The following is an 11,938-nucleotide window of genomic DNA, read 5'->3' on the forward strand; positions in this document are numbered from 1 at the left end:
ATTCTGAACCCTGGCATGATATTGTCTTGCGTTGTTGATACGGTTGCAACCCCATCTTGTCTCGGAGATTTCGTTATGCTATGCGATGATACAATCATAATCATAGTGTATATTGATGACTTCATGCTGTTGGCATTTGATATGTTTGTGATAGAAATCCCCCTCATATGCCTCTCATACCTACCGGGGAGGATTCGGGAAAGTCTCTGTCTTGGGTAGACACGAGCTTGTCCCTCGTCGAGACGGTTATGACCGGTGGGGCATGGGGAGGTATGATGAGTGGCGGTTCTGTCCGATGGATGTGAAATATAATTCTTGAGCTAACCATGCAGGAATGCTTAAACCTCTTGAGTCGGCCGTAGATCGAGTCTTGTTCCAGTAACCCCCATACTTGTTTTGTGCTGCCACTTGCCCCTGCCGTAGGTAGGGTACGGTTCAGTAAGTTGTCAACCCCTGTCCTAGCACACACCGTACAGAGAGGCCATGGTGGAATATACCGGCTGCATCCGGTAGGCATGCCACCTGGTCCGGGGGCATGGGTGTTTCCAGTTGGGACCGAGAGGGGGCACCCCTTAGAGCGCGCGATATAAGTTTGATCCCATGCTAAGCGAGGTTGTAGCCTCCCCATTTAGTTAAGTGTTGTAACTTATGCGTGTTATTCTAAATCTTGTTCGATGAGATAAATATTTGGTTTCAGTTATTGTGAGTAGTTTTTACTGCCATTAATTCTTGATTAACTAATTTTCACTCACGAAAAATCCCGGAGTGAGATTTCTTCTCCCTGAGCTGCTACAGCATATATCTTCTCACGACAAAGATTTTATTCACGCAACACCACTGCAGCAGACTCACAACCTTAACCGCTCGAACACTTACACTAATTGCAAGCCACGTAACCGTTGCATCTAACTGATCACCTCCCTAACACACCACAGTCTCTGAAGGAGAGATTAGTGGATAATCGTCCGGGTACAAGTTACCCCCAGCACACCGACAACAGTTAGCACCCGACACTACCCTAATCCTCGTGATCACCACCAGCGCGGAGAGCCAACACTCGAGCGACAGCATCGCGACGATCATCAAGGATCATCGCGCACAGGAGCACGGAGAGCCCCAGCAATGCCGCCAGCCCTCCGCACACCAGGATCACGTACCAGTCCGGCACTGCCCCGGCCATTAGAGCCTCGCCTTGAGCTTCTGTAAACGGAGATGGAGGAGAAAGAAGGAGAAGGAGAAGCGTGGCCAGGTGTGAGGAAGAAGAGAGGAACACCTCGGCCGTGTTATAGCTCGAGATTGGTGTACGGTGGGCAAAGTCCACCAGCGCCGCTCGTCGCCCGATCGCCGGTGTTCGGAGGCGAATCCGTGAGCAGTGCCGACAGCATGCTGGCCCGCGAGGTGAGTGCACGCTGCACCGGCAGCTAGCACGCCGCGCACTACCGCAGTACGACCTAGATGCCCTATGCGCTAGACGTCGCCAGTGGAGAAAGCGCGGGAAAGTGCGCGGGAGAGAGGAAGAAGAGAGAACCGGAGGAAGAAGAAGAGACTGACAGTGGACCCCGGGCCCACCTGTCAGCCAGAGAGAGCACTGTGCTCTCGGGTACGACCAGCGTATTTTACAATTTAGAATCTATTCTAAATTTACTGTATCCAACGTAGAAATCTCTCATTTTTTCCCTAACCGTGGATTTTTCCACGCAGCGCCAGTGTTCCACGGTGTGGTTTTACACCACTTATTGCCCTCTCACTGTAGCCACATTTTATTGCATATATTTTCTTAAAACAGCTTTTAGCAAATCTCGAGGACGAGATTTTTCTTAAGGGGGGTAGTGTTGTAACCCACCAAAATTTTAAACATGTTTTGTTTATCAAGAAGTTTGCCAGGTAATTAAATTTTTCAATTTTTTTGGATTTCCTTTGATTTCAGAACCATTCTTTTCTTTGATATTGTGGAGTTTCTACCAATTGGAAACTTTCCAAATGTGTTGTTGGACTTATGAACCCTCTCTAAAAAAACATTTCCGTTATTAGTGGATTTAATTATATTATTATTCTCCCCTGATCTTTATTTCTTGAAAATGGTTTCCTATGGTTTTAGGGTCCCATTTGAACTACAACCCTTTTATAAGTTTATCTAAAATTTCAACCAAAATTTGGGGATGTCATGGGATGTTTTTAAATCACTTTTAGGCAAAAATATATTTCACTTATTGGATATTTTGAGCTCTACCCCAAGTTTTCAAATCTGGTCTAGTTGGCAATTTTGCACTACAACCTATTTAAATACTTCATTAATATTTCCACCAAAAATTGGAGAGGTCAGTAGATGCTTATAATTCAACTTTATGCAAAAACCCAGTGATGTTCTTTGAAAATTTTGAGTGAATCATCCTGATCTTCATTCTGGCCCAGCTTGGCATTTTCTACTGCAACCCTAATTATTTTTGCTCTAGCAACCATGTGCTTTCTCCTGCTTATAAACCATCCCACAAAACCCTTAAGTCCGGGAGGTTGGACTCATTGGAGCATTTTTGGTTCATGAAACAATGCCATTTACCTCCTGTCCAGAACTGAAGTTTTGCAAAACTTGCACTAGCAAGTTTCTAGATTTGACCAACTAACCTTGCCATCCTCTCCTACATCTAAAGAGACTATGATCTGGAGATTTGGGCCACCCCAAGAGTTGCCTAGATGCCATTGGCATTCTGTCAAACACCTTGAGTGCACGGACAACTTTGACATAATTTTTGTCTTTGCACTGTGACCTTGCACCTCTGGACAAACTAACATGTCCACTAAGCCCCTATATGACTCTAACCTAGATCTGTTAAATCCCAACTGAGGGAGTCCTGGATTAGGGGGTGTTCGGACGGCCGGACTATACCTCCAGCCGGACTCCTGGACAATGAAGATACAAGATTGAAGACTTCGTCCCGTGTCCGGGAGGGACTTTCCTTGGCGTGGAAGGCAAGCTTGGCGATACGGATATGTAGATCTCCTACCATTGTAACCGACTTTGTGTAACCCTAACCCTCTCTGATGTCTATATAAACTGGAGGGTTTTAGTCCGTAGGACAACATACAGAACAACAATCATACCATAGGCTAGCTTCTAGGGTTTAGCCTCTCCGATCTCGTGGTAGATCTATTCTTGTACTACCCATATCATCAATATTAATCAAGCAGGACGTAGGGTTTTACCTCCATCAAGAGGGCCCGAACCTGGGTAAAACTTCGTGTCCCTTGCCTCCTGTTACCATCCATCTAGACGCACAGTTCGGGACCCCCTACCCGAGATCCGCCGGTTTTGACACCGACATTGGTGCTTTCATTGAGAGTTCCTCTGTGTCGTTGCCGTTAGGCTTGATGGCTCCTACGATCATCAATAGCGATGCAGTCCAGGGTGAGACCTTCCTCCCCGGACAGATCTTCGTCTTCGGCGGCTTCGCACTGCGGGCCAATTCACTTGGCCATCTGGAGCAGATCGAAAGCTATGCCCCTGGCCGTCAGGTCAGATTTGGAAGTTTAAACTACACGGCTGACATCCGCGGGGACTTGATCTTCGATGGATTCGAGCCACTCCCGAGCGCTCCGCACTATCACGATGAGCATGATCTAGCTCTGCCACTGAACAGTGCCCTGGAGGCCGCACCCGCATTGGCTTCGACCCTTAATTCGGAGCCAACTGCGCCGATCGAGGATGGGTGGTTGGACACCTCCTCGGGGGCTATGATCCCAACGGCGATCGAGCCGAACACCAGCCCCGCACTCCGCGTGACTCGTGACTCCAAGGAGCCGGACTCCGAACCCTCCGTGCCCCTACCAATCGAATCCGATTGGGCGCCGATCATGGAGTTTACTACCGCGGACATCTTTCAGCACTCGCCTTTCGGCGATATTCTGAAGACACTAAAGTCTCTCTCTTTATCAGGAGAGCCCTGGCTGGACTATGGTCAGCAAGGTTGGGATACGGACGATGAAGAAATTCAAAGCCCACCCACCGCCCACTTTGTAGCCACTGTCGACGATTTAACCGACATGCTCGACTTCGACTCCGAAGACATCGACGGTATGGATGCAGATGCAGGAGACGATGAAGAACCAGCGCCTATTGGGCCCTGGAAGCCACCTCGTCATTTGACATATACATGGTGGACACCCCAAAAGAAGGAGATGGCGATGGAACAGCGGAGGATGACCCCTCCAAGAAACAGCCTAAGCGTTGGCGTCAGCAGCGCCGCTCAAAATCCCGCCAAAGAAAATACGGTGATTCCAGCACGGGAGATAATAATACTCCGGAGAGTGCCGAAGAAAACCCCCTCCAGCAAGATTCAGCACAGGAGGATGGAGAGGCCACCCCTCATGAGAGAGCGGCAGACAGAGAGGTCGAGGACGATAATTGTATGCCTCCCTCCGAAGACGGGGCAAGCCTCGACGACAACGAATTCGTCTTGCTAGAGGATCCCGTCGAGCAAGAGCGTTTTCAACGCAGGCTTATGGCCACGGCAAGAAGCCTCAAGAAAAAACAGCAACAACTTAGAGCTGATCAAGATTTGCTAGTCGACAGATGGACTGAAGTCCTTGCGGCCGAAGAGCATAAACTCGAACGCCCCTCCAAGAGCTACCCAAAGCGCAGGTTGCTACCCCGATTAGAGGAGGAAGCACTTAAACCTACATCACCAGCACTTGATACAGCCGACCACTCAACTCAAGCCCTCCACTCAAGCCGCACCCCATACCAAGGCACGGGAAAATGCGCCAGACCTGCGAGACATGTTGGAGGACAAGGCAAGGCAAACAAGATCGATCTACGGATCGCATGGGCGCCCTACGACTCGAGACGATAACCGTCACGCTGGACACAAATCCGGTAGTGCCGAACATAGTAGACAAAGCTCATTGGAGCTACGTCATGATATAGCCCAGTACAGAGGCGCCGCACACCCACTATGCTTCACAGACGAAGTAATGGATCATCAAATCCCCGAGGCTTTCAAACCCGTAAACATCGAATCATATGATGGCACAACAGATACTGCGGTATGGATCGAGGATTATCTCCTTCATATCCACATGGCCCGCGGCGATGATCTCCACGCCATCAAATACCTCCCACTCAAGCTTAAAGGACCAGCTCGACATTGGCTTAACAGCTTGCCAGCAGGATCAATCAGTTGTTGGGAGGACCTGGAAGCCGCATTCCTCGACAATTTCCAGGGCACTTATGTGCGACCACCAGACGCCGATGACCTAAGCCACGTAATTCAGCAGCTAGAGGAATCGGCCAGGCATTCTGGACACGGTTCCTAACAAAGAAAAATCAAATAGTCGACTGTCCGTATGCAGAGGCCCTAGCAGCCTTCAAGCACAATATCCGTGACAAGTGGCTTGCCCGGCACCTTGGATAGGAAAAGCCGAAATCTATGGCAGCACTCACGACACTCATGACCCGCTTTTGCGCGGGAGAAGACAGCTGGCTTGCTCGTAGCAACAATATGACCAAGAACCCTGGTAATTCGGATACCAGGGATAGTGGTAGCAGGTCGCGTCGCAACAAGCAGAAGCACCGCATTAACGGCGACAATGCTGAGGATATGGCAGTTAATGCCAGATTCAGAGGCTATAAATCCGGTCAGCGGAAAAAGCCATTCAAAAGAAATCCTAGGGGCCCGTTTAGTTTGGACCGAATACTCGACCGCTTGTCCCAGATACATGGCACCCCCGAAAAGCCGGCCAATCACACCAACAGGGATTGTTGGGTGTTCAAGTAGGCAGGCAAGTTAAATGCCGAAAATAAAGACAAGGGGCTGCATAGCGATGACGACAAAGAGCCCCGGTCGCTGAACAACAGTGGACATAAGGGTTTTCCCCCACAAGTGCGTACGGTGAACATGATATACGCAACCCACGTCCCCAAGAGGGAGCGGAAGCGCACGTTAAGGGACGTATACGCGGTAGAGCCAGTCACCCCAAAGTTCAACCCATGGTCCTCCTGCCCAATCACCTTTGATCGAAGGGACCATCCCACTAGCACCCGTCATGGCGGATTCGCCGCATTGGTTCTAGACCCAATTATTGACGGATTTCATCTCACTAGAGTCCTTATGGACGGCGGCAGCAGCCTGAACCTGCTTTACCAGGATACAATGCGGAAAATGGGCATAGATCCCTCGAGGATTAAGACCACCAAAACGACCTTTAAAGGTGAAATACTAGGTGTAAAGGCCAACTGTACAGGCTCAGTCACACTTGAAGTGGTCTTCGGATCTCCGGATAATTTCCGAAGCGAGGAGTTAATCTTCGACATAGTCCCATTCCGAAGTGGCTATCACGCACTGCTCGGACGAATTGCATTCGCCAAGTTCAATGCGGTACCGCACTACGCATACCTTAAGCTCAAGATGCCAGGCCCTCGAGGAGTAATTACGGTCAATGGAAACACCGAATGCTCCCTCCGAACGGAGGAGCACACGGCGGCCCTTGCAGCGGAAGTACAAAGCAGCCTCTCCAGGCAGTTCTCCAGTCTGGCCATTAAACGTCCGGACACCGTCAAGCGCACCCTAAGTAACCTACAACAAGACCGCCTGGCACATTCCGAGCAGGCATAGCAATGCGGTCCCAACCCCAGCCCTCGCAAAAATGCGACACCAGTGCTTCCCGTACATAACTACACTCTAGAAATACCATGGGTACAGGGGGAGGGGCACCATCACGGCACGCCCGAAACACGGCTTCAACCACACCAGGGGCTGCCGATTTTTTAATTTTCTCTTACTTTTAGGACTCCATTCTACGGAAGGCCTGTTCGGCAGTTCAATTGCCGCACAAACGATGCAAGAACCAGGGAAGCAGACAAGCCATGCCGCATACGGAACTCCCAGGTGGTCTCTATCACGAGCAGTATACCTGTTTCACATACCATTCCGCAGCCTGCCCCTGGAACGGACATGTTAAATAGTCCAACCTTTTGCTTATCGCATTATTTGTATCGTTCTGCTTTTATTGCAACCCTTTTTAATAAACAATGCATAGCTTTTGTCTATTTTTGCATTACTCTTTTTTTTCAAATATATGTTCCTTAACGACATGTTGCACCCATACACTTTGGTACGGCCAAAATACGCCAGGGGCTTTAGTACCCCTCAATATGGTGTGAGAAGTCCGAACACTTTAACAAGTGCGGCACCCCGAACTTATAGCATTATACGCATCGGCTCCGAATCATGTCTTGGGTCAATAGTTGGGTTTGCCCGGCTCCTATGTTTTGGTGCCTTACGTTCCGCTATGTCGGCTAAGGTAGCACTAGGAGAACTACTGCGATTGTGCCCCAGTTGAGCTGGGTCGAGCACCTCAGTAGAGAAAGCTAAAACTGACTGTCATGATGAAGCGAGAGCTAGTCGCTGTTCGAGAGGTTTTTCGACTCCCTAAAGACTTATGCCGCTTAGAGCGAGGAGTCGGCTCTGTCTGGCCAAGGCGTGGATAGCGCCCCGGACTCGGTCTTCCGAATACCAGGGGCTTCACCGAAGTTTAAAATTATAGAATTCTATGTCTAAGTGAGAGTGTTCACGCATTATTGTCTGATTGCCTTGTTCGTTGTGCTGAGCGCCTCCCTCGAAGGACCCAAACATGGGAAAAAGAGCGCTCAGGTTTATCCCCGAACACCCCAGCACTAGCGGCACGGGGGCAGAAGCCGACGACTCGCCATATCTCAGAATTGATAAACGGCCGCACAGAAGGTAGTATTTTAAATTCCAATAGCATTGCTTAGCGCATATGAACAAGTTTTCAACGCACAGGACAAAACGAGCGAGTTTTACTCAAAAATTACATCCCTGGAACATTCATCCGCCATAAGGCGGGCACCCTTCAGAACATCCTTATAATAATTCTCGGGCTTGCGATGGTCTTTCCCCGGCGGTGGCCCATCCTTCACAAGCTTCTCAGCATCCAGCTTGCCCCAGTGCACCTTAGCACGGGAAAGGGCCCTACGGGCACCTTCAATGCAGACGGAGCGCTTGATGACTTCGAGCCTTGGACAGGCCCCCACTGTTGGGGAACGTTGCAGAAAACAAAAATTTTCCTACTCGTTTCACCAAGATCATCTAGGAGTTCATCTAGCAACGAGTCATCGGATGCATCTACATACCTTTGTAGATGGCGCACGGAAGGGTTCAAAAGAACGGTGATGATGTAGTCGTACTCGACGTGATCCAAATCACCGATGACCAGCGCCGAACGGACGGCACCTCCGCGTTCAACACACGTACGGGACGGGAGACGTCTCCTCCTTCTTGATCCAGCAAGGGGGAAGGAGAGGTTGATGAAGATCCAGCAGCATGACGGCGTGGTGGTGGATGCAGGGCGTCACAGAAGCAGGGCTTCGCCAAGACTACGAGGGAGAGACGTAACGGGGGGGGGATGGAGGCGCCTGGGGCTGGTGTAAAATCCCTCCTCTTCCCCCCACTATATATAGGGGTGCCATGGGGGGGGGGGGCGCCGGCCCTAGTAGATGAGATCTACTAGGGGGGGCGGCGGCCAAGGGGAGGTTTCCCTCCCCCCCAAGGCACCTAGGGGTGCCTTCCACCACATGGACTCTTCCATGGTGGAAACCCTAGGCGCATGGGCCTATAGGGGCTGGCACCCCAGCCCACTATGGGCTGGGTTCCCTCCTATTTCAGCCCATGGGGCCCTCCGGGATAGGTGGCCCCACCCGGTGGACCCCCGGGACCCTTCCGGTGGTCCCGGTACAATACCGATAACCCCGAAACTTGTCCCGATGCCCGAAACAGCACTTCCTATATATAATTCTTTACCTCCGGACCATTCCGGAACTCCTCGTGACGTCCGGGATCTCATCCGGGACTCTGAACAACATTCGGGTTACTGCATATACATATCTTCACAACCCTAGCGTCACCGAACCTTAAGTGTGTAGACCCTACGGGTTCGGGAGACAAGCAGACATGACCGAGACGACTCTCCAGTCAATAACCAACAGCGGGATCTGGATACCCATGTTGGCTCCCACATGCTCCACGATGATCTCATCGGATGAACCACGATGTCGAGGATTCAATCAACCCCGTACGCAATTCGCTTTGTCAATCGATATGTTACTTGCCCGAGATTCGATCGTCGGTATCCCAATACCTCGTTCAATCTCGTTACCGACAAGTCACTTTACTTGTACCGTAATGCATGATCCTGTGACCAGACACTTGGTCACTTTGAGCTCATTATGATGATGCATTACCGAGTGGGCCCAGCGATACCTCTCCGTCATACGGAGTGACAAATCCCAGTCTTGATCCATGTCAACCCAACAGACACTTTCGGAGATACCCGTAGTCTACCTTTATAGTAACCCAGTTACATTGTGACGTTTGGTATACCCAAAGCACTCCTACGGTATCCGGGAGTTACACGATCTCATGGTCTAAGGAAAAGATACTTTGACATTGGAAAACTCTAGCAAACGAACTATACGATCTTGTGCTATGTTTAGGATTGGGTCTTGTCCATCACATCATTCTCCTAATGATGTGATCTCGTTATCAATGACATCCAATGTCCATAGTCAGGAAACCATGACTATCTGTTGATCAACGAGCTAGTCAACTAGAGGCTTACTAGGGACATGTTGGTGTCTGTTATTCACACATGTATTACGATTTCCGGATAACACAATTATAGCATGAATAAAGACAATTATCATGAACAAGGAAATATAATAATAATGCTTTTATTATTGCCTCTAGGGCATATTTCCAACACCCACCAGCCGCCGCACCAGCCCGAAATAGCTCCTAGGCAGAGCCTCTCCAGGCCACAGCCGAACTATGAGGCCCTTCATGGCCTGTTCGGCCGCCTTGTGGAGCTCGACCAGTTGCTTCAGCTGGTCGCTCAGGGGCACGGGGTGTCTGGCCTCAGCATACTGAGACTAGAACACCTTCTCTGTCGAGCTGCCCTCCTCGGCTCGATAGAATGCGGCGGCATCGGTCACGCTACGGGGAAGATCTGCGAATGCTCCTGGAGAGCTCCGGATTCGGGTAAGTAACAAGTAACTCACGTCTATGTGTTTGCTTTGCATAAAGAATGCCTTACCCACCGCTATCTTTTTCACCGCATCCAACTCCTAGAGGGTCTTTTGGGATTCGGCCTTGGCAGACTTGGCATTTTCAATAGCCACCGCGAGCTCAGACGCTCGCGTCTTTGAGTCAAGATACAAACTCTCATGTTTTTTCATGAGAGCCTGGAGCTCTTGCTGCACCTTGCCAACCTGGGCCTCATACTTCTCCCGCTCGGTGCGCTCCGTGGCTGCCCTCTTCTCGGCCTCGGACAGTGCTTGCTTAAGGGTCGCCACCTCAGACATGGCCCCTACAATAGCCACGATAATCCTGTCATTTTTTGCAATTGCACCTTTTTTTATATATATTTAAACAAGGTATTTCTTACCTTCCTTGTCCTCGAGCTGCTTCTTGGCACGCCCGAGCTCTTGCTCGGACTACTCGAGGTTCTGCTTTAGCGTGTCCACTTCCGCAGTCAGTGCGGCGGACGCCAGCAGAGAAGCCTGCATACGCATATTGACTCATTTTTGATAGACTCCTGCGAATTTTATTTGATCCTCTATTCGGCTTTTCTTCCCGAACGCCAAACAGAGCATCAAGGGCTACTATCTATGCGGTAATATTATTTACACATTCTTTACTTACCTCAAAGCCTGTTAAAAGGCTAGCACAAGCTTCAGTCAGTCCGCTCTTGGCGGACTGAACCTTCTGGACCACCGCACTCATAATGGTGCGGTGCTCCTCGTCGATGGAGGTGCCTTTGAGCACCTCCAACAGATTGTCCGGCGCCTCCGGTTGGAGGGGGGTCACCGGCACGGTGGGCTTGCTCCTCTTGGAAGGAGGTCGCCCGCTGGACTCTGGAACCTTTGAAGGTTCCAGAGCGGTGTCCGGCCTAGAGCCGGACTTGGAGCCCTGGGGGCTTTATCCCCTTTACTCCTGGAGTCCGGGAGGTCGCCTTGCGGCGCCTCCAGGACCACCTCCTCCTGGCTTGGAACCTGTTGGGACAACACTTCGGCATCGTCCGTAGGGCGGGGGGAGGTAGCCGTCGGAAGCGAATTCACATCCAACGAGTCCAGTGAACGGCTCGACGACGCGTCGAGCCGGTCTTTGGGTGGGCTGCATAATCATATTCGACATAAGGGAAAGCTGTGCAATAAAGGAATACTATAAATTACTCTGGTATCCGGATACTTACAATTTCACCAGGGGCTTGGCCCTGAGCGGCCACTCCTCTCCGCCGTCGGCGTTGGTGGAGTAGTCCGGAGGAAGGGTTTTCCCCTTCTTGGACCCTTCGGCCTCCCCAGTAAGGGCGGCCTTCCTTTTCTTCTCTCCTCCCGCTGGAGGGGGAGAGGTCTCTTCTTCCTCCTCCTCGTCTTCACGGGAGGAATGCGCCTTGGAGCCGTCGAATGATGAACCCGACACCTCCTGGCGCCGGGCACTTGTTCGAGTCCCCGTGGCCTTCTTCGTGGCCTTCTTCTCCGGCACCACATAGGGTGCCGGAACCAGCAGCTTCGCCAAGCGGGCATCGGCTGGGTCTTCGGGCAAAGGAGCCGGACAGTCGATCTGTCCGGACTTCGCCTGCCAATCCTGTCAAAGGTAAGGGAGCTTAGATCCCGCATAAAGTTTAACTATGAAAAACTAATACCCTGTAAAAGGTACAAACAACTTACCACGCTATCGTGACGCTGCGCGCTGAATCCGCGATCCTCGGTAGCGGATGCGGGAGCCTCAGCTTCCTTGAAAAGCACCTTCCAGGCATCTTCGTACGTCGTGTCGAAGAGCCTGCTCAGAGTTCGGTGCTGCGCCGGGTTGAACTCCCACATATTGAAGGCCCGTTGTTGACACGGGAGGATCCGGCGGATGAGCATAAC

The sequence above is a fragment of the Triticum urartu genome, chromosome 7 (assembly GCF_003073215.2).
Source record: "Triticum urartu cultivar G1812 chromosome 7, Tu2.1, whole genome shotgun sequence".
NCBI lineage: Eukaryota > Viridiplantae > Streptophyta > Magnoliopsida > Poales > Poaceae > Triticum > Triticum urartu.